The 25069-nt window shown below is 35.8% G+C and overlaps 1 long non-coding RNA gene across 1 annotated transcript in view; it reads right to left on the minus strand.

Annotated features, from left to right (window-relative positions):
• Positions 1-1976: 1976 nt before the first annotated feature.
• LOC139080297 (uncharacterized) overlaps positions 1977-25069 on the minus strand; it is a 32770-nt gene continuing 9677 nt past the window's right edge. Inside the window, exons 3-4 of the long non-coding RNA XR_011534692.1 lie at positions 9008-9112; positions 1977-3058 (exon numbers count right to left, since the gene is read on the minus strand). This is a non-coding gene — a long non-coding RNA (uncharacterized lncRNA). The remainder of the gene's footprint in view (positions 3059-9007; positions 9113-25069) is intronic.

The following is a 25069-nucleotide window of genomic DNA, read 5'->3' on the forward strand; positions in this document are numbered from 1 at the left end:
GGCGGCATTTGTATGATATATATAATGTGAAAAAAAAAAGGTAGACTCTTTTGAGTACTTATTATTAAATACCAGGCATAAGAGCTAAAACTTTTACACATGCTCTATTATTTAATTGTTACAGCAAAAGCACTAAGCAGGTATTATTATCTCCATTTTCAAGTTATAAAACAGCAGTTTATGAAGTTATGGTAACTTGCCCAATTGTATACTGTATTACTTAGAGCTAGTAAGCTGCAGAGGAAGGGTTGAAGCCGAGGATGTCTGACTTCAAAGCCCACGCACTCTACTGCTACTTTATGAAGTTTCCTGTATAAGCTGTCAAGGTTTTCCCGAGAGTTTCCTTTCAAAGCCTAAGGATCCCTTACTAATAACTGAACCCTAACCATTGTATATAACAGGTTATGTATATTATATGCTAGCTGGAAAGAGTACGTGTTTTGTAAGTCTTAGATGTCAATAGGGAATTTCTCTAGTTAAGAAAGTCTGTTACAACGATAATACCTTAGATTTGTATATCACTGTATACAAAGACCTTTTATGTTTGTATCTCATTGATCCTTCCACCAAACCGGGAGGTAGGCACATGAGGCATCTTGATCCACTTCTACAAATGAGAAAACTGAGGCTCCATGAAATTAAGATATTTTCCCAAATCATGAAACCAAGAGACATCCAGAGGAAACTCCTAGTTACATCTTTTACCTATGTAAATTGCTCTTTGCAAATCAATGTTTCAGAATCCGTTCTGGGATCTTCGTCTGCTATCTTGTTTTATTTTCTCACTCTTGCGTCTTTGCAATTACACTGCATTTTCGCCATGGTATTTTTGCATATTTCAGCTCTGCACATATCTTGTGCTCTTGATAGAAAGTGCTCTACGCTAACTGATAAAATCCAAACTCCTTTTGCAAAGCCCCAAATAGTCTGGATACATGATACCAAAGCTGTTCTTGTGCTACCCATTTAAGTTATGTATCAAGTCTAAATTTAATCAAGGCCACATTTTATTTATACATTTCATGCATTAAACTCATTTAAACTTTTAGTCAGATTTCATTAGAAGAAATACTACCGTGTACATCATGCAGTAGTAAGGCTAATGCGCTTCAGGAATTTGAAAGGAGTTAGAGATCGGGGGTCTGATTTCAAAATGTCTTTTTCTTTCTCTCCCCAGTGCTTGCAGCAGGTCTGTGAGCGGCACACAGTTTGTTTCCTAGGACACTAATACAGTCAGCATGCTCTGTACAAATGTGTAAACACAGACATTCCCTGTAATCAGGGAGGTTGCTGTCTTAAGGCAAGATTACGTTTTTTTAGGAAATGCAATTTATGTTCAGGATTAAGTTTCACTTGCAGACTGATAAGGTCTGAGGTTCGGGGAGCTGATAAGTCTGTGTTCAGGGAGAGGATAACTCCCTGGCCTACATCTGAAGTCTTGAATCAGTCTTCCTGGATAGCCCTCATTCTCAGGATCCCAAGTAAAATGATTTAGGTTCTTCATTTCTTAGAAAGATGAGAAAAGTCAATGACATGAAAATATAAAGGGCATTTTTTAAAAGTTAAAGCATTATAAGCCTCCTGGGTGGGTGTGTGGAAATACAGAGAGCCACGAGGAAAAAATGCAGATGCCGCTCGGGCTAACATCCTTCTTCACAAGTCAGGAAATGAAAATTTATGTTGGGTACTTTGGTATTCTTGTGGTTGAGGTGGGACTGGGTAGCAAGTTAGACACTATTTCTTAGAATGTAATCATTTTTGTCTGCTTGTGGCATGGCCCTGATACTCTGAAATAAGTTTAATGTATGACAAATAGTCTCTCTTTTTAAATAAAAGTTGAAATAAATCCCCCCCAGAATATCAAGTAAGCCCTCTCTATAAATCTTCCCATCAAAATAACTGATCTGTTTCTTTTACAGACTAGTAAGAAACGTTTTCACAAGTTAAAGGGCAGTTTCCATGCCAAAAACACACAATTTTTTTTGTCTAATACTAAATTCACAGGTTTTCTTTCTTCTTTTTCTTTCTCTTTACCTCTAGAGTGAGAGATCTGAGGCCCTCCCCCCTTTCCCTTTTACACAGAGAATTGCACATCAGGCAGACGAGAACTCTGGCCTGGATCAGCCAGCTGAGTTTTCTCCATCTTTTAAAAAAAATTTCCCCAAATGAATTGAGTACGCAGAACTGGAACTTTTCTGACCGCAAGGAAGACTGAAGTGCTTTTCTATCATGGTAACAGGTACTGCAAGGGGAGAGGCCTTACCACAGAAACCTCAATGTGCCTGGGCCGTGACTGGGAGAGCGGAAGTGCCACCAGACAGGCTGAGGGGGGCGTTTGCTTGTTTGTTCAAACATATTTTCTAAATTACTTGTTTGTGTCAATTAGGAGGATAGAACTGGAGAATGCCGCTTTGAGCTGATTTCCACAGAGTAAAGTCCTTGTGTAGCATTATAATCATCTGAATGACTAGATATGCTCTTATAGGCAGGAATCAAGTCTAATAGGGCTGGACCAATTCTCTATATTCTGACTCCTTCCGCTGTTTTCTTCCAGGACGTTTGAAAGAAAACACATTGTAATTTAGAAAAAAAAAAAAATCCTTTATCTCCCTTTCTGTTTGTCCTACTTCCTCTAAAAATGGAATTTTATGAGGCTCCATCTAATTTCTTTTCAAGACCATTTATTTAATCAGAATTTCCCCTACCTGAGATGCAATATAACTGAGTATGTATTTTATTTTTTTCATAGAGTTAATGTTTACGGCAGAGGGCTAAAGCATTGAAAATAAGGAGCTGAGATGGAAACTCTGACATCGCTTTAGCTGCAGTCCCGCTGCCTTAACTGGGGAGAAAAATATTAGCCCTTGCCCAACTTACCTTTTCCATGAGGTGTAAAAAGCTCCCTGTACAAAGGCAGGCTATGAAACCCAGAGCTGCTCTGATTGCTCGCGTGTTTTTCTTTGTAAACTGGCGCTGGGTGAACCCACTGATTCTAACCATATGGCTGTGTGCAGAAGTGCATGGAGGGTGCCACACAGTGTCCTACTGGCTTCCCGGGCTGCGGAAGAAAGTGAAACATCTGAGTTCTCCCATTATGAGATTTCATCCAGATGCTCAGGAGGTTGTATATTTATGCAACGAGTCTTGGACTTTAAGGAAAATTACCATTTTCAAGCTGTGCAGAAGATATGCGTTTCCCCACTGGGTGGCGCACAAAGGCCATAATACTGAAGACGACTCACAGATGGGAAATAAAATCTAATTTTTAAAATACTTTGAGGGTAGATTAATTCAAAACTACTACTCTTTTAATAAGATTACGAATTGACAGTGTCAAATGCCACTCAGACTATACTTTTACTGCCTGGTGAGTGGTCAATAATAATTCCACATCACAGAGAACATGTAGAAACTTTTGAGATATGGAAAGACTTTAACCTATGCTGGCAAACTATAATTTCTTGAGAATAAAATATTTCGTCCTCAGTGTATGAATCAAATAGCCAAATGACCACAAATTTGTCTACAATCAGCTTGTTTTTTTTTTTCCCCAACACCTTTCACTTTTGAGGAAGATATCTCTTGTCCCAAATATCTTTCAAAATTCCAGAAAAACATGATTTCACTTAATAGCAGTCCTTGGTTATGGCCCGTCATTAACAGCTCTTACAAACTATCCTGGTTATTTCTGGAACTGGAATTTTGGGGACTATATGGTACATTCATTTCAGTTCAATAATATTCAGCTATTATGTGATATATGAGCCATCGACTGTAAATAGGAAATCTGATATAGAGATTTAGATTCCAATGAGGTGCAAAGTTCCTGTTCTATATGTACTTGAATTTTTAGCTTACTGGGTTGTTGTTTTTTTCTTCCTCCTTCTAGCATTAATTTGTGTCTTTCTGTGTATCTGCTGTGCAAATCCCATTTCGAGTCTTTCTTGGCTATAAAAACACGCAGCATTACTACTATAGGTGGTGCATGCATCAGTGCCAAACTTTTGCTGCCTCGAGGACCTAGTTATATGCTCCTACCCAACCCTACACATTTTATCACTAACCAAAGCCAGATATTTGCAAAATTGTGAAGTAGGTGATATTGTTTTTCATTGATAACTGTCTTCTCTTTCCCTGACCTTGTCTCCAAATCACATGCAGTATAGTTGAGAAAACGAAAGGACAGGTATTAAACAGACTTGGGAATAATGCTGATGTTACTATTTATAGATTGTGTGATGTTGGGTAATTTAATATCTCTGTATTTCTACTACCTAATTTGTAAAATGGGAATAGTAGTCTATAACCGAGGGTAATTTTGGATATTAAGTTGTAACAAACATACGAAGCACTTAACAATCTGGCGTATGCTTACTTCTCAATAGATGGTAGCTATTGTCATCAAGAATAAGCACTTTAATAACCTAACTGTATTTGTATGGCACTGATAGAAGGAGGTGACAAGATCGGAAGACACGTTGCCCTAAGATCTCTGCAGTCTAGTTGGAACAATCATTCGTTTGTTCATCCGTTCATTCATTCATCAACAAATATTTGTTGAATACCTACTGCATGATAGGAATTGTTTTAATGATAATATTTTAACAATGAACAAAAGTGACAGGAGCCTTGTCCTCATGGAACTTAGAGTTTGGTGGAAGAGACAAAGTCTAATTTGAAACATTCAAATAATTTTATAATTACAGTTGTGATAAGTATCAGAACAAAAAGTACAGCAAAGTGAAAGTCTACATGTCACCTGATGCCACCCTTACTTTTGAATGAAAAAGAAATATTGATCTGAACTTCTTTTATCCTGTTTTCTGCAAAAGCATATTTTCTTCATGGCTGTACAGATTCCTCCAGATTTATTTTTCTGAGTCATCCCTTTCTCTAATTTCATATTCCTGCTAAAATCTTTATTTTCCCTGTGATCTTAACTCCTACAGGGTTATTTCTCTCTACCTCTCAAGACAGATTGCCCAGCCTTCCTAATGCTAGCAATGTTTTGATTGAAAAAAGAAAATAGGTGTTTAGTGCTGAAACGGAGGAATCTAATTGCTGTTTATTAAATGTCAATGATGGTGCAAATAAAGACTTACGATGAGGATCAACGACAGTGATCCCTGCTTGGTGGAAGGAGATTTTATGACAGAATTTCTTTCTGGTGTCTCTCAAATCACACTAAATAAATTTGTTTACCAAGCTTATTTGTGAAGTGGCTTCCACTAGCTTGAACAGATTTAAAACAAAAAACAAACCAAAAAACCCCCAACAAATTTTAACCAGACCTTAAAAAAAACCCTGCAAGGTTTGATCTTCAATTTACTTTTTTCTTCTCACTATTTCATGATGCCTCTTTGAGGAAGTAAAATTTATAAATTTGATAACATTTGATGAAAAAATTTCCTGAAAAATTTCTTTTAGCTATCTCAATAACTATCACATGTGCCAACTGATTGAGTAAAATGAGTAAAAGTAATCAACATAAATAGAGCTATAACAAAAAATAAAATGAGTAAAATACAAACTTATTTCTAGTAATGTGTGTAAGTCTTCCATTGTGACCATCAAAACTGGCTTGTTTCACACAAGAGCAGTGAATTTAGAGTCAGGAGGCCTGGGTTCCAACCATCCAAGCAACTATAAATAAGTCTCCGAAACCCTCTAGAAATGCATTGCCCAATATGGTAGCCAATAGTCAGATGTGAATATTTACATTTAAATTTTAAATAATTAAAATTAAATAAAAATTTGATTCCTCAATCACACTAGTCACACGTCAAGTGTTCAGTATTCACTTCGAATTAATTGCTACCATATTGGACAGCTGAATTATGGACACTGCAAACAGTTCTATTATACCGTGCTGTTCTAGAATGTGTATCTTCATCTATAAGCACATTATCCCATTATTGTGCTTTGCCTTATTCCTCAACATTTTCTTTTTTTTTTTCTTTTGAGGAAGTTTAGCCCTGAGCTAACATCCATCGCCAATCTTCCTCTTTTTGCTGAGGAAGACTGGCCTTGAGCTAACATTTGTGCCCATCTTCCTCTGTTTTATATGTATGATGCCTGCCACAGCAAGGCTTGATAAGCAGTGAGTAGGTCCACACCCAAGATCTGAACTGGTGAACCCCAGGCCACCAAAGCAGAGCACGTGAACTTAACTGCTATGCCAGTGGGCCGGCCCCCTCAACATTTTCTTAATGGTATGTTTTGGAGAAAAGAAATTTTTAATTTTAATGTACTTCAGCTTTTCCATTTTTCCCCTTTATGACTAACATATTTTGGGTTCATTTAGCAAAATTTTGCCAACTTCAAGATTATGAAGATATTCTTCTCTTTCCTGAAAGAGTAAGATTTTTCCTCTTCGATACTATTATGAACTAGGATTAATCTTGGTGGAAATTTAGCAAATGCTAATTGGTAATGATGGTGATATGAATGTCTATATGCTTGATAGATATTATATTGAAAGAAAAAATAACATTATGAAAAAAGTCTATTTCTTTCCTTAGGTGGAAGTGTAGGGATGTGGAAAGTAGTCCAAAATATTTTCTTGTGATCGAACTTCAATTTTTTATTGTTTGACCTAAATATCATCAAAGCATATTTCATTTGACTTCAGGTCAGCAAGTAAATTGTTTGTTTTGGGAAGAAAACTATATATTTAGCTATAAGATAATGTGTTTTTATGGGTCTTGCTTATATCCTTCAACACCTCACTCCTACTTATCTGAAAATGCTAGCTTTATGGATTAAAAATTCCTGATCAGGTGACTTCTCAGTTCAGCCTAGTCCAGGTGGGCTTTCAACCTTATCTTGATAATCCCCTTTTGGTAAGGCAAAATGGTGTACTTCAGAAGAGAAAAAAGTTTAGACCAATAAACTTCATGCTTTATGAAGTTCAGGGCATGAGTAAGTGCTTGGGGTTCTTGAGATGCTTTTTATTTGAAGTATTTCACATTTCTGTTCAACCATTGTGACATTTTTTCCTAAATTTATTTCATCTATAAAAGAGTCTCAGTTTGGGCTCTAACTGTGAATTTCTAAGTTCATTTTGACGACATCAAAGTGGCTTCTATATTCTCTACTCTCTATGAACTCTCATTCTAATGATAAGCAAAATGTAAAAGTGGAATATATGTATGTAATAGTTCTCCAAAGATTTTGGGGAAAAGGATGTGCTGTGAGTGATGAAAGGACCTTTTAGTAGTTTGTCTTCAGCTCTTTGGTCTCACTGGTTTTTCTTCACCCTAAATATATGACTCATCCACAAGAAAATCGCCAGAGTGATTATGTGGTTTCCCTCTGGGAAACATTAATCATAAATAGACACCAAAGAGATATACTTTCTATAGGAAGTTGCTGGTCATCAAAATATTTCTTGAAAGTTTTCCAGGCATTCTGCTCAATACCCATTTCTCTTACCATATGAGTATATTTAATCTTCATAGCATCTCCAAAAGCTAGCCAATCTCCCTCATTAATCTCATTCTCCATCACCGTCTCAGTTTTATTTGTTTTCAGCACTGACAACTGTCTGAAATTTTCTTGTCTGCTTTTTACTGTTTGTCTATACCAACTAGAATGTAAGCTCCATTCTAGATGTTTGCCTGCTAGCAATTCACGGATGATATGTTTTTTATTTCTATTATCTATATTTGATCTACTTTTTCCTGTTACAAGAAGAAATGCAATAGATTAGGTTAGAGCAAAATATAAATTAAGAAATTAATTATAAGCAAATTGTGTGGCCCTATGTGATTTTGCCTATCTTGTTTACAGCTCTATCCCTAGTGTCAAGAATGGTGACAGGCACATAGTAAGACACTCAACAAATATTCCTTGAATAAATATCTTTTCAATTTATTAGATTAGATAAGCAAGAAATGAGCAATCTACTGTCTGAAGGCAGACCTGGGCTGGAAATACAAATTTGCTGAGCATCCAAGCTCATAAACTTTCTCTACATCAATCTGCCTCTGAACTCATTTTGTACAATAAGAGCTGTCTGGTAAAGTAGAATTTAGTAGAATCTTAAGGGAAAATTACCATATCATATAAGTTGACTCTAGCCAAAGAAGTCCTAGCAAGAAATGAACATTCGATTTTAGAAAATAGAATTTCCAGAAAGTTCAGATAAAAGAATTTGAACAAGTCGACTGAGGCTCTGAAAGAGAAGATGGCTGAAAAGACGTGAGAGGTCTTAAAAAACACATAATATGCACACTTCACACTGACAAACCATCCCATTATACTTTTAGTATATTTTCTTTCCTACTCTTTCTCTCAGAGCGTTACAGCGCACATTTTCCCCTCTGCACAGTCCTCCAATAATCTTCTCTCAGATGATGATCTTAACTTCTATTTAACTCAAAAATAAAACAAGATTAATTAGACTCTAGGAAGACAACTGTCTCCAGAGATTTGTATTTCCATCTAACGGATGGCCCAGAGAGCTGATCTAGGATTAACGTGTAGAAGTTACAGAGAGACTAAGTGTCAGTTACTGAGCTCAACTGGAAGAGAGGTTCTTGGCACTCTCAAACAGGAAGTGCAACTAATTTGCTGCTCCAGCAGGAGGAAGGAAGACTTCTTTATTGCCCATCAACAAGCCCAGCCAATGGAAAAGGGTGCAGCTCAGCTAATGAGAAGCTGTTGTCACCTGAACTTTTACTTTCCTCCAGTGAACTTTCATTTTTTCCTTGCTTATGACTTCCTTTCCTTGTCCCACCCTCCTTACTATAAAAGCCTTCCCCTGTTGTGTAACCCCTTGGAGTATTTCTCTGCTTGCCAGATGAGATGCTGCCTGATTCATGAATCATTTAATAAAAACAATTAAATCTTCAAATTTACCATATGAATTTTGTTTTTTAACACGTGGTATAGAGAGCAGTTTATCTTCTAAATAAGTGGACATTTAGAGAGAAAACAGACTTACCAAAAATAAATATTAGAAAAACAGTTAATTTACTTACTGCTGCCTACCAGCCAAACTTACCTGAAGGGATGGAAGGTGAAGATCTGAGGCAAGGGAATGTTAAAGGTTTCAGATCTCACTGCACCAGGCTGGCGGAAGGGAGCCGAGGGAGGAGGGCACATTCTGCTAGTGGAGGGTGGAGGACAGAGGTTAGTGTCCCAGCAACCACGGTTCACCTGAGATTTTCTGATTCAGCTCTTTAGGGCCACAATTCTGCTAACAGATTTCAGTCAATGACGTATCTGGAGTACATATCCTGCTACCTCAGACTGCTCCACAGTAATTCCTGAGAATCTTGCTATGTTCTTTAGCATTTCATTGCTGAAAGCCAATCATATTCTCATTTATTCATCCAACATATTTACTGAGTACCGGCAACTGTTCTAAGTGCAGGGGATACAGCAATGAAAGTAAAAAATAACAAAGTTCTCTCTGGAAACTTGCATTTTAATAAGGGAAGACAGAAGTTAAACGGGTTGAATAAGTAAAATATGTCATGTGCTAGATAGCATATGAGCTATGGGCAAAAATAATGAGGAGAATGGAAGAGTGCATGTGTGAAGATTACGAGTTTAATAAGGTGGGCAGAAAGGCTTGAGAATGTGGCATTTAAAGGAAGGACTGAAGGCTTAGGCAATAGAGGTGGAGGAAAGAGGGGTATAGGGAGTAGTTTAGAGTGCAGGTATCTGGGAGAAGAGTGTCCTGGCAGAAGGCCCAGTAAATTCAAATCCCTTAGGAGGGCTTGATGCGTTGGTGTGCAACCTGTGCACATGATCCTGTGCACAAGAGCCACACCATTGTGAAATTCTTAATAAATTCTGAACAAGGGGCTCCACAACTTACGTAGCCAGTCCTGTCCTTAAGGCACTGCAAGGGAATAGTAATGAGGTCCCCATGGTTAGGAATGAGCAAGACAGGGAGAGCAGTAGATGTCAGGGGTAGAGCGAGGCAACACGTCTTGTATATATCTTAGCAGGATCACTCCAACTGCTGTGTTGGAAATCAAATGAAGGAGTCAAGGGGAAAATCAGAGTGATCAGTTTCAGGAGAATTATTGCAGTGAAATCTCAGCAAGAGTTGATGGTAAGGTAACATCTGCTCCTAAATTTAAAATATCATTGGATCACCCTGTTTTAATTAAGGACTTACAGATTTCAGTGCATTTAGATGACAGTTTATAGACAAAAGGGAGAAAGCCTTGCTATAAAGTGTCATTTCCTTGTAGGATACAGACACAGAAAAAGGATTGTCACAGGTCAATGTACCACTTATGACCTGTGACCTAAAAGTCTCATGTATATTTTTAAAAAATGCTTTATAAACCGTATGAACTTATTACAATTATTATTATAATTGAGGAGTTTGGAGTAGATCTGTAAAGCCTCTTCCCGATTCTTATTTTCTTTGCTTTGTACATTGTCTTTTGCCATTTAATACTATCTTAAATCTGATTTCATTTTACTTATTCTAGCCCCAGACAGACTGGGTTTATTTTCAACTCACATTTAATTTTGAGGGTTGTGGAGTTGTCATAGGTTTTACATTTTTATATATAATTATGTACATTTCATCTATTAGAATCAAATGAGATAATGTGTATAAAAATGCTTTGGAAAGCCTAAATCACTCTATAAATGCAAGAGATTAAGTAGTATATTAGGAAGATTGTAGTTTAAATCTGTTTGAAATAATTTGTTTGAAATCTCGTTTACATTTTCCAACAATCTGAGAGAGCCATATACTCGTTTACTATAGCTAAAACATAGAACTTGCTTTCATTTTATAAAATTAAATTTTTGGAGAAGGATTAGCTAGCAATTTTCTACATAGTGTAAAGATTGTTCTTCTGATATTGGCACTTGTGGGCTGTTTAGAATTTTCCTGCCAAATGTGCAGTTTCTTGACTTTTTTTCAGTTGGTGGGAGAGGATTAATTTTCTGTGCTCATGCTTGTTTCCAGCTTTAGACTTCTATTTACAGGCAGGAAAATAAGCTTTTTTTCTCTACTAAAATGTTAAGTTTAAGTACTCATTCCCCGGACCAAGTTGTTGGCAATTAAAATGTTGCTTATAAATTTATCTATGTTCTTAGGATCCAGACAGTGATGTAATTTTAGATATATTTCTTTAGGAAGATGGCCATCTTTGCAAAGGTCAAGTCCTCCATAATTGCTCTTGATCCCAGCCTTGAACATCAAGTATCAGCTCTTACTCAAGTCTCCTCTTCCAGCCCTCCATAAATTCCCAGATTAAGTCACACCCCTTTACTGCCTTCCATGACATTTGTCACGATTAAGTTGATATATCTTCTTATTTGTCAGCTGTCTCCCCCAAAGATTCTAAACTCAGTTGGAGTAGGGACCGTGCTTGTTTATTCTCCCAGTCCTATAACATAACTTGGATGATCGGAGGTACTGTGCATTTGTTCACTGAATAATTTACATTAAGGTGCCTGCTTCAAGAGGAACTATGGTACGAAAATTTATCAGAATAAGATAATATGTGAAAATATTAATAGCTATGGGATAAATAGTGATAAAATAGCAAGTTTTATCTTGACTTTATTAGAAATAAAGCCTAACCTTACAATTATACTTTACTGGTTTATTACTCAGGATTGGCCTAGAGTAAGCTGCATTAAAAATCTATCTCCCAAATGTTAACACATGTCTAGTGAGATCAGTGGGAGTAATCGCTCCAGAAGGTTACTCAGGGACCTCAGGGGAACTGAAGTTCCGCTGTGTTGGGACATACCATCTCAAAGCATGGTTTCCAGGGTCATGGCAATAAGGAAAGAGAGAGGGCATAGGGAACTCACAGCCACTCTTAAAAGGTCTGGACTGGAAATGACAAGAGCCACTTCTGCTCACAGTCGTTTTATTTCGTTTTTATTTTTTTGAAGATTTGTCCTGAGCTAACATCTGTTGCCAATATTCCTCTTTTTAAAATTTTTCCTCCCCAAAGCCTGAGTACATAGTTATATATCCTAGTTGTATGTCATTCTAGTTCTTCTACATGGAACGCTGCCTCAGCATGGCCTGATGAGTGGTGTTAGGTCCATGCCCGGGATCCAAACCGGGGAACCCTGGGCCACTGAAGCGGAGCGTGAAAACTTAACCACTGAGCCACAGGGTGGCCCCCTCCTCACAGCCATTTGACCAATACTTGACACGTGGCCCTGCATAAATGCAGGAGTCTTGAAACTCTTCTTTCATGCAAAGGAAAAAGAGGCAAAGTAGATGTGGCACGAACTAAAAAATTTTATTATTAGATAAATGCTTATATGAGGTAATGTTTATTTCAGGTGTTAGAATGAGGAATTACATATGTGATTATAAATAGGTAAGTAGATAGCTCATTCCTATAAAACAACAGGACTTGATCAGAGAATACTATCTAAAAGGTAAAGTGCCTTGAATTAACTTTATTAGTTGAGTGCTAACCATCATCCGGCGGTAACATTGCTAAATTATTTAAGACCTTCCTTCCATCTGTCCTTCCTTCCTTCTTTCATCTTTCCTTCCTTCTTCTCTTTCTCTCTCTTCTGACTGATAAATTTGAAAGCTTGAAATTTGTAAACTAGAAGCATAGACGGTTAGAAAGCAGAAATAAAATAAACTTTAGTTTTGGGCTTTTTTTTTTAGATTTTACACTTCTTTAAATAACTTTCAAGGTTAAAAATGTAAGTGCCACATGTATACAAAAATTCTGAACTAACAATCCTTGATAAAATCATTCAATCACTGTACTTTTGAAAATACCTGAAATGGAGCATGATAGTGATCATAGTGGGGCTGTGACCATGCTTATGGCAATGGAGGGACAGTGTTACAAAGTGTCCATGCTGTGGGAACCCACGTGACTATTCATGGAAAAGGGGACATAGATTTTTATATGGAGACTTGCACATGTCTACATAATCAGTTTTGACATTTTAACTAATTTTAGAGTTTACCGACTACTTATTTTTCAATTTAGTCAAATAACTTACTAATAACAAGTATGTTTAGCCAAAGTAGTTAGTAAAACTAAGAAAAATAGTCAAACTGGTGGAACATACAGTTTCAGCTTCAAATCATATCGAAAAGACTATGACAGAAATGAGTGTGACCATAGTTATTCTGGTTTGAAATCCCTGACCCCATTTTGGTGTAAATGTTAGAAATCTGCATATCCTGGCTCAGCCTTTCACAGGGATGTCTTACTGAACCAGACAAACAGATTCTCTCAGCCACAGCTGAGTCCACCACAATTACACATACACAGACTAAGCATAGAAGCCACATTAAAATGTTCTCACATAAAACCAAAAACTGAGTTCGAATATAAAAGTGTGTGTGCATTTATGCAACAGATACATTTATGTTATAGAAATATACATTCTAGGAAACGAAATATGGCTCATTGCGTCATCCTAATCCCCTCTCTTCAGAAGAAAGCTTTACATCAAATCATAGCATGTAACGTCAAGTGAGCTTTGCAAACTTTAGCGATGCCTATTTTGCTTATTGTTTAGCCATTTATTGAAAATATGTTTTATATTATGGGATGTAAGTAAATATACTTTGAATTAAGATTGATGCCAATTATACAATATAATTGACATCTTATTTAGTTTTTTTCATATTTCTCTATGCAAAATTCTCTGTAAACTGCAAATCAAATTTGTTTCGATTGAATACTAATTATTAATGCCTAGAATAGAATATATTCAAGTATTTATTGAGCACCTACTAAAGACATTGTTTCAGACCGTTGGTTTAAATCTGTGAAACAAACCTCTACACGCATGGAATGAGGGAAACAGATATTAACAGTTACAAGTAATCTACATAGTGTGATAGAAAATAAGTGGCACAGAGGTACTGAAATGTAGATGGGACAGGTTAGGTAACATTGAGAAGGTGTCATTTGAGCAAAACCTTGAAAGAGTGGGCAGTAGCCAAGTAATAATTTGTGGAACAGCATTCAAAGTAAAGGGAAAGAGCAGAGCAGAGATTCAAAACTGGGATGTGTCTCCCCTGTGTGCAGAAAAACAAGAAGGCCACTGTGGCGTAAGCTGGGTAAGAGGAGGGAGAATGGTAGAAGTGAGGCCCGAGGAGTTACAGGGAACCAAGATGTTGACTCTGAGTGTAATGGGGAGCCTTTACAGGGTTTGAGCAGCATCGCTAGAAAGAATAACTAGCTGCTAGGTCAAGAACAAACTGTAGGGAAGCAAGGACTGAAGGAAGGAGATCAGTTGAGAGGTGATGCTGGCCAAGTATAGGATAATAGCAGTAGGGGTGATGAGAAGTGATTAGATTCTGGAAATACTTTGCAAGTAGAGTCAACAGGATTCAAATTACAACAGATTTGAATGGAGAGACGGAACAAAAGGGGAGAGAAAAGACGGGAGAGAGGGGGAAACGAAAAAAACAGAGGAGTGAAAATGATTCCAAGGTTTTTGGCCCAAGCAACAGGAAAGACCCAGCAGCTGGGTGAAACAGGTTTGGGTGAGGGTGATGAAGAAGATTGAGGGTTTAGTTCTGGATATGTTGAATTTGAGACTTACATGTTTATATGGAACATTGAGTAGTTAGTTGGGTATATGAAGCTACAGCGTTAGGAAATAGCCTTACATTCTAATAAAAGAGTGTTTGGGGAAGGCAGACATTAAGAACAGTTTTAAAAGCATTTTTATGATTTCAGTTCAAATGGGAAACTATTTTCCCTGCTGTCCTATATACTGCATTTTATAGCTGAAAATATATATATCCCACACGACAATTTATAGGCTTGCTGGTGGGAAAACAGCACCATCTTGTGGCTAATAATAAACAAATTTCTTTAGAAATTTAGATTTAGAAAATCTGTGAGAAAATGCACATTTTTCCGTATTCTAAAGGAATTTAATTCTGAAATAATTCACTAATACTTTGAAAGTTCACACAAATTTCTGAGTTTATTTTTATAAGGCTGTCTACTAGGGGCCAAGGTAACAGACAAAACCAGCAAGTCAGTCAGGAAACTGAATAATTCAAATGAACATCAATTTAGAAAATTACCTCACAAAATCTTCCAAGGACTCTGAGTAATTACGTAAATTATAATGGAAATAATTAGTAACTTTTAAAGTAGAAGATGTCATTATATATGCATATACATAATAATTTATTAAAGAATGTAAATTCTGCAGCCTTTGACAGACTTCTATGTAGAATTCATTAATTCATGTAGAATTCTATGAAGAATTCATTATTCATTCTTCAAATATCTTTAAAAGCATTTTCTAGATATGCATAATTATACTGGGCCCAGTAAGAAATCAAAAAAATTATGTAAATCAATATCTCTGTGATGAGGAAACTTACTGCCTACTAAAATTTGAGGAACATTAAAATTCATAAATCGTAGGAATAAAATAATTATTCAGTAGCTGTTTGAATTAAAATAGTTGTTTAGACTATTAGCTTTCAAACTGAGTTTGTTGGCATTGCTTCAGACGTGCCAAAACGTTTTATCAAAAGATAGAAATGTGATTGTGTAAGAAAGCTTGCTGTGGTTGTGTAAATGAGTACATGAAACATATTTCTTAGAATACTGTCTTAGGATGCAAATTTCATAACAATTTATTCTCATCTTTTCACTTTAATATACTTTTATTGTTACTTACATTTGCCTTGTTTAGAGACTATTTAGTTTGTTATATAGATCTAATATAATTTTCATAATAAGATGAGTATCTTTTAAAAATTAAAACAAATACACAAATAAATGTGTAACTTACCAAGCATCAGGCAACTAACTAACCCTGGCTCTTGTTATTGGAAAAGGGAAATCCTGGCAGGATGAACCAGAAATGACTGAACTATTTGCCAGGAGAAGAATGAAAGGGAAAGGAGATGAGACTTCTTAGAATTTACCTTTTAATGAAGTTTTGATTTTGAATTATGCAAAAATTTTCCAAATTGTTTTAAAAAACTAATTTAAAGGGATAAACAAAGCAAATCCCAAAATTAAAAACAAACGAACAAAACCTTATATCAAACTGATAACATAACCATTCAGAAGAAAATAGACCCAGATAATAGACCAAGATAATTGACCCAGATTTTGAACAGAGTAATTTGATTATACGTGCGCGCGCGAACACACACACACACACACACACACACACACACACACACAGACTCCTTCAAAGAAATATTGAAGCTTACTTAGAAGGTTTGTTGTTGGTAATGGCATTGGTGTAACGATTTTTAAGCAATTTCTGGTGAATTGTAGGATAGAGCAAATGAGAAAATACATGGATGCTGTTGTCAACCAGCATTTTCACTGTGGGAAAAGAGAGATCCAAATTTGGAATGGGGAGTTTGAGAAGAAAATTCGTGATGGTGGATTCTAATTGGAGCAATAAATATGAACTCACTTTCATATATATTTATAATTTTATATATTTCATAATTTTATATGTTTCATAATTCTATATAGAGATAGCTCATAGCTCTATCCACAAAAAAATGTAAAAGCAATAAAATCTAAGCAGCAAAGAACACCCCCAGCCCCTGGATCTTGGTTTCTAAAAACCACATCCATTTGAACGATCCAGTGCAGCATAAAGAAATCAAGGATTTCAAGTTTGAGGCAGAAAAAGGATAAGGTGAATCTGAAACATATTTTTGTGCCAGAAACCAAAGAAGAACTTAGACTAATGGCGTCATGTGAAAAGGACAGAGGTGCCATTCTGATCGACTCTCACTGTCCAAATGTGGGACGGTTTGAAAATCAAAAGAATAATGAAAAGAATGAATTACAGACTCATATAATCTAACAAATTAGATGAAATGATAGGAAAGATAGAAAATCAGCACTTTGTGACCATCAATTTAATAAATGATTTACAGACAAGGATCATTAATATATATTAAAACACTTTGTTTTAGGGTTGTTTGTGAACATGATGTTCACATGATCAGAAAATATCGCTACGGCTTACATATGAATTACAAAAGCAAAAAGTACCTTGCAATGGAAAAATCTAGTAGGCATCACCTTTACCAAGTGATTAAGCTTAGTATCATCAAACCTAAATTATATGCCTTCTGAGATGATTCAGGAGGAGGGACGAATCACCTAAAAATAAGATTGTGGACATAAATATTTAACCTGAATCTAACTATAAATAAACAATTAGACAAACCTACAAGATATTCTGTGACACAACTGGCCTAGATTCCAACAAAATGTGAATGCCAGAAAATATTAAATGAGTTATTCCAGATGAAATGAGCTAAAAATACAAGACAACTAGATGTAATTCTTTTTCTTTAAGTTAAACTGCATTGTTGAGCAACTGGGGAGATGTTTTATGTAAGAAGATTATTATTGCATGAGTGATCAATTTCTTGAGTGTGATAATGTTATCGTGGTTATGTAGGACAACGTCCTTGTCCTTAGGATATGATGGGTAAAGTATTATGACACTTAAGTGATTAGGGATAAAGTCTCATTGTGTATGCAATTTACTCTCAGATTTTTCTGGAAAATGAAACAAATCTATATCTGTGTCTATATCTATGTCTACAACTATGTCTATAGTTCTATGTCTTTATGTATACTTTTACCTTATTTACAATTGTATCTCTGAAGCAAATTTTTAACTTATTGGTGAATCTAGATTAAAGGCGTGTGAGAGTCCTTTGACTATTTTCTAGGTTGGAGATTTTTCAAACTAAAGAAGTTAGGGGAAAAGTGCTCTCATTATTACATATTTTTTTCTAAACTGCCTCAAGTTTCTAAAATAGGCTATAAAAATACACTGATAACAGAAACCAATATTTAAAAAATATTATGTTATTTACCCAAGCTCACAAAGTTGAAATGTGATGGAGATGAGGTATAAATCCAAACACGACTGTAAATCCTTTGCGCTTGTTGCATTGTGATTCTCTTTCACAGCACACCTAATCACTATCTGCAAACCAGTTTGGGGAATACTAATTCCATTTCTTTAATCTCCTGATAACAACTCTCTTCTGACTTAACTGACTTTTTGACTTTATCACTTCTCAGGGCACTTTTTAGTCCATAAAATAAGAGGTTTGAATTAAACGAAAGTTCAGGCTCCAACTAATTCTAAAATTTTAGGCTTTCATGGATTTTAAATATTCTTCATTTCAAGTGCAGAAAAATAAGATCTGATTTTATGTGTATGTATGGTCTTAAAACTTGAAAGACCGTAAAGTGCCCTCTGATTTAAAAAAGTATAAATTTAAGTTTATTAAGGTTTAATAGTATATATGATGTATTCTGATTATTTGAATATTATCATTCATATATACTCAATCATTCAATGTATCCAAATCCTTAATCATGCTAGAAATTTCAACTGTTGCTATACTTTTTTGAATTGGAAATTTCAAAAATGGATGAATATTATAATTGGAGTTATAAATAGATTCTTAAACTTTTACTTAAATAATTCAATAGTTTAAAAATTATTTCCAAGTAATTTATCTATGAATGGATTTCTTTCCTCCTTCATGATTCCAGCCTCTATCTACACCTTGCAATGAAAGTCTCATTCACTAGTAGAGGAAACTCTGAAAGCTTTTACTTTGTTTCTCTTGCTAGGATAACTATTTCCTTTGCATTAATTAAATTCAGCAAACCTGCCTTACATTCCACCTTACTTTAACAGAGAAAGCATTGAGGAATGGTATAAGGAGGGGAAAGGCAGATATAAACAAGGAAAAATGCTTAACAAATGCAATAAAGAATAGACTCAAATGTTTTGGTGTAATAAATTGATTTCACTCTAATTTGAGTGAGGGAAAATTTGTGGATTCTGTAATGATTTATGGGACTATGTTGGCTAAATTCCAATGCAAAACTTTCTTAGTATATAAGAATCTAGCTCAAATTAGAATTGATGTAGCAAAGATTCAGAAATTAAAGTTGTTGGCTGCTACCAGGAAGTAAGAAAAATAATATCTATCTATGTATTAGGATCAATATCTATATTATAGATTTATCTCTATATTATATTTACTATAGATATACTTACCAAAATCCTCAATTATATTGGTCTGCCAAATATATTTAATCAAATTTAATATATTTAATATAATTTAATATATTCATTTGACATTTATTCAGCATCAACTACATAGCAAGCACTGTGCTGGACAAATTTATATAAAATAAATGAAATGACCGCATCAGTACAGCCATGAGGGAAAGGGAGAGATTTTTCATCAAGCTGCACATGTTGTGGTCTCACCCCCTCCACCCTACAGGTTCTGAGCCTGCCCATCCCTCCACCGCCACCCTGAGTCTCTCTCGAAGCTGCTGGAAAAATACTGTCTGTGAAAGCAAGCCACTGACCTCATGCTGCAGCAAAAGAGGAATTGAGATGTACTGGGTATTCTGCTTCCTTTTCTCAACAGAGTTCTGTGATTTTCAGGTGTTTCATGGGAGTCTATAATTATGTGTGTTTTAATCATATGTTTATATAAAAATGCATTCCGACTTTTCTTAAAGGAAGCTTTGCTCTTACAATTCTCAGATGTGACCTTTATCTGAATTCAAATTTGGAAAATGTGAAGCTAAACAGTATTGCTGCTAATAGTGCCGCTGCTGCTTTAGCCTACTTACTGCTTTCCTTTCCTAAAGCAGTCAAATGAATTAATTTCTTAAAGGGACAGCAAACAAATAGCAAGATAAATAATACACAGAAAATGGAAGAAAGCTTGGCATAGGAGAACCTTTCGGGAAAATGATGTGAATAGATTTTTAACAATCCTGATGGCACAGTTACCCCTTGAATACTGTGACACAGCAAGTATGTTGAGCAAAATCAGGCAAATGAATTTGATCATAACTCATTTCTGGAAAGAACACAAAATGGTTGCCGTCTTCTTATTTTTCACTTACACAAATGATTCTCATGCTATTTTAAAGTGCATAATTGCTTTATAAAGTGATTCTCTTCTGTGTCTCTGACTTATTCTGTGGCATTCCAATCTAATGAACTAAGTCAAAAGCTGTCAGCTGAGGGGCCAGCCCGGTGGCACAGCAGTTAAGTACTCATGTTGCACTTCGGTGGCCCTGGGTTTGCCAGTTCGGATCCTGGGTGCGGACATGGCACTGCTTGGCAAGCCATGCTGTGGTAGGCGTCCCGCATATAAAGTAAAGGAAGATAGTCACGGATGTGAGCTCAGGGCCAGTCTTCCTCAGCAAAAAGAGGAGGATTGGCAGCAGATGTTAGCTCAGGGCTAATCTTCCAAAAAAAAAAAAACACCTATCAGCTGAGTATCCTGAAGGGGTTTCAAAGTAAACCTCACCAAAGATCCAGAATCAAAGTGCTATCACTATAAGTTACTATTTGCATTTATTCAGTTTCCAAGAATCTAATTGAAAAGAGAAGTTCAGGCGGTAGTTGCATATTTAAGGGCAAATAGTCCAAAGAAAAATAATCTAAGAACTCTTGAACGGTACAAGATGCCTCTAAAAGCAGTACTTAAAATATAGCTCATTTATCTTCTCTGTGTTTGCATCAAAGATACTGTCTCTATACCATCCTCTGATGGGGCTTTGCCTTCCGGGAGGGGCAAAACTTTTACAGTATAAGCATTTATAATCCCTGTCTCCTCTGCTCTCCTAGGAGGGTGGATCCTAGGTAGAAGAATCTCTTCCTTTCTTGTACTGAGTCGTGGATGGAGAGGCAAATAATAGAATACTGGAGAAATGCTAGATACCTCTATATCAACATGTGGGTCTTAGAGAGATGGAAATTCCAGTGGCAGAAAGAGAAAAGGTCTGGATCCAGCATGAACTGAGAATGTGCAGTGAGAGAATGTGGCAGCTCCATCCCAGCCCTTCAACCTCGCAGTCCCGCCCAGACCCAGGGCCAACTGGGGCTGAGAGTATACGAATAGGATAAGACTTTTATTTATTTATTGGTCATTTGTATTTCTTCAGATTTGTTTATATCTCTTGTCCTGATTTTTAAAAATAAGCATTCAGTCTTTTATTTTTAATTGCAGTCATTCCGTTGCCTAGTGAATAGCTCTTTCTGAGTGTCTTTAGGTCCCACAAACACTCTGTGCAATGAGGTTCATTCTTTTCTGGCCACATATGAACCTCCTCCAGTAACCCACACTTTTGCAAATAGCATCACTCGCCTACTTGTGTAAGCTAAAAATTTTAGAACCTCTTTGGATCTTCCTTCTCCTTCATTCTACAAGTCCAATTCATGACTATTCTTCATGATTATCCTAAATCTCTCTCCATCCCATGGCCTCTTCAGGATCTCATCTTCTTTTACCTGGACCATTTTACTAGGTTCACACTTGGTCTCTCCACTTCAAATGGATTGGTTGCCTGCATTATCACCAGTTTTCTTTCTAAGACAAAGATCATATCCCTTTCCTAGCTAAACTTAGGAGATGCTACACAATCTTCCTGAAATTTCCTTTACTAACCTTACCTTCAGTCTCCCTTGGGCCCTCCTCAGCCAGACTAAACTTTTACAGTCTTCTTCATTATTTTGTACAATCTGTTCCTCAAACATGCCTAAACATGGTCCCACTTCTGGGTCTTTCCACTCACCCCTTTCTCTTTCCGGGGTGCATTTCTCCCACAAATACTATCTACCCAGAGATTGCTCTCTTTCAGCATCTTCTCAAATGTTACCTATAAGAGAGGCCTTCCTTGGCTACTCTGTCTAAAATGCAGTCCTCTCGATGACACTTGGTATTCTCTTACTGTTTTCTTTTACTTGGTGCTTCATGGCACTTCTCATCAACTAACATTTTATGTTTTTATTAGCTCCTTTTTTTTCCCTGCCACTAGAATTTAAGTTCCTTGAGGTCAAGGATTTTATTTTGTTTAGTGTTGGATCCCTGCACTGAGAACAGTGCTTGCCTTATGGTAAGTGGTCAAAAAATATTTGGGCATGAATGCATGAATCAAGTTCTTTTCAGTGAGTTGAATGTGTTTCTCCCCTCTTACATGTCTGAAAGATTCGTATTTCTAATCAGACAAAAATTGAATTCATCTTTCCTAAGACACCGTTTCTTCTACTAGAAAGACTTAATGGTTCCGTCTTCAAAATTACTATTGCACTTTGTAAATGACTGTGTTTCAGCATATTGTTAATAGATGTTTTTTGTATTGTGTATGTGTTTTTCCCATTGATGATTAGAATATAAAATACTAGAGATGATGGATCATATACTAGGGGCTCAAAAACACTTGAATGATGGGGCTGGCCCCGAGGCATAGTGGTTAAGTTCGGCCCATTCTGCTTGGGCGGCCAGGGTTAGTGTGTTCGGATCCTGGGTGCAGACCTATGCCACTCATCAGCCATACTGTAGCGGCGACCTACATACAAAGTAGAGGAAGATTTGGATGGATGTTAGCTCAGGGATAATCTTCCTCAGGCAGGAAAAGAAGAAGATTGGCAACAGATGTTAGCACAGGAATGAATGAATCTTCCTCAGCAAAAACAAAAAAGTACTTGAATGATTAAATATTGAATAGGCTATAAATTAAAAACAAATACTAGATATAAACACAAATTAAAATCATTTTTCCTCTCTTTGAAATACTCAAAATACTATTCTTTCTTTCCTTCTGGATAGCCAAAATCACACACATAGCACATATGCTTACAAGGTTAGGTCTTTAAGCACAGAAATACACAGGGGCCCTGGGTAGCTGGGTTTGGCCCCAACTTGACATGTCAAGTTAATCCTACAGAACATAGCGGGATCAGTGTACAAAATCTACCATTCTTAAAAGACCTCTACTGCAAATAAAGAGAAATTATACTATCTTTCTAGGTCGACTAAAATCCTTTAGAACTTTAACAATTTAATCTGGAGTTTGAAAATCAGGTTTACTCCTAAATTGTTAAATTGTTCAGGAAAGCACTTTCTAAAAGATTTTAAATTACATAATTGCCTGACAATTACTTTGAATACACTGAACAATTTTCTTCCACTGAGAAGAAACTGAGTTCTTGTAACAAAAAAAAAATCACTCATCTGTAACATACTGGAATAGTAGTCCAAAAACATAATAGCTAGAATTCCTTTCTTTCTTTCTGACTTGCCAAATAATCTGAATAAGCCACAATCCTCTGGTTAAAATCATAGAAAAATGTATTTAATTCTCTTTGTGGTTCTATAGGTCACAAAAACGGACCCCAAAAGAATGAAGCCACAAAGAAATGAAAAAGCTTCTCTAATAACTTCATTCTTTAACTCTCAAATTAGGCCTAAACTAACGTAGGCCTCTCTTCAACTCTCCATCCCCCACATTTCTTTTGGATATATTTAGAGCTATATCTATGGTCCCTGCTGACATCCTAGTATTACTCAGACTTTTATTTATTCTCTAAAATTGGAAGTCCAGCTCAGCCCATGGGTTGGCATTGCTATGACAATTAACTTCAATGTTTTTTAAGTCTTCTCTTAGCAGCAATTTGTGCTTATTCTCTGTCTGCAGTGTAGTAATCAGTGGCAGTGACTTATTCATTTGTCACAGTGTTTGGAGAAATTACCTTCATAAACACTTTACTGTGAAAAAGTTAATTTTAGAGACAACTGCTTTTTCACCTTTATCTGTCATATGGAAATGGAATTGGACTCCACCATCATGAAGAATTGCACTTTCGTGCTTCGAATTCTTCTCTGCTGTCAGACTAAACAGAAAGGTTGTCAGAATCGAGTCTTGCTTGGTCTTCCATTTCCCAAGCTTCCACCAGGTAAATGGAATGATATTTAAAACCAGGTCACATATTTTAAATTTGGAAAGTTTTTACCCAGTTTACATGACGAATCAAATTTAAAATAAGCTATAGATTTAGAAAATTACAATAAATTAGTTGTAGTCCCAAATAAACAGTTTTATGGCTATTGTCATTGCATTGAACGAACTTTAGACTAAATAAAAATTATTTTGCTCATGTCATGATAACACAAGTACCAACAACAATAATAATTGATGACATTTATGAGCACTTAACATTTGTCAATAACTGTGCTCAATATTTTGCTTGTGTTACCTCACTTTATCTTAACAACTATGACATAGGCCCTGGGATTCCTATTTTATGGAAGATAAATCTTGAGATTTATAGAGATTATAAAATTTTATCATGTTCATGCATTTAATAAGTGGCAGATTATAATTGAGACTCCATCCCATACCGGGCTTTGTTATATTTATTAATGAAATGCAATTTGTAATAATGTCATGCCAAATTATAATTTCAGATGGATTTGAAATAACTATATCATAGTTGTTGATCATAAACAAATATGAAAGAATTAGGCAGACCTCTCTAAAGGGCAAACTGAGAATGTTTAAGCATTTAATCTACCAAAATCGTGAAATTTTATAGTAGGCTTTCAAAAATATTATAAAAATGATACAATATTAAAAGTATAGATTTTTGTTGTAATCTTATGTTAAACACTATACTATATTATATTTTATATCCAGAAAGTAATAATTTTTTTTGAAGTGTGAAGAGTTTTCTTATATGACTTTTTTTGTTTCGTTCTTTAATATTAAAATAATAGTAGGAAAGATGATAAACATTCTTTATCTTAATACTAAATAATCTTAATTATTTTAACTCAATCGTTATTGAAGATCCTGGTTAAGGAGCAGACAGTGCCAGTACTATAATTTTACCATGAGAGAACAGGTTGTATAGGAGAACAACAATATATGTGGAAAACAACTTAAATACATTTTGGTGAAATGAATGAATGATTTGGGTGAAATATTTTATTAGAAGTTATATGTATATTAAATACTGAAGATTACAGGACTATAATATATAAATGATCAAACTTGGGGATTCTTTTAGGCTCTTGCAGTTTTCAAAAAAATAAAAGGCAAGCTTAGCGTATAGCAGGTGAGAAGAGTTTATTTCTCAGGTTCAACTGGAAGCGGAGCAAGAAGCATGTCTTGGCAGGCCTTGGGGAGAAACTCAAAAGTGAATCGAGGTCCAGCATAGTTTTGGAGACTTGATTCTACTGTGTCAATCCCTGTTTTCTTCTCAAAAGTAGCTTTCCATGGTTCCCTAC

Source organism: Equus przewalskii, chromosome 29 (genome assembly GCF_037783145.1).
Source record: "Equus przewalskii isolate Varuska chromosome 29, EquPr2, whole genome shotgun sequence".
Classification (NCBI taxonomy): Eukaryota; Metazoa; Chordata; class Mammalia; order Perissodactyla; family Equidae; genus Equus; species Equus przewalskii.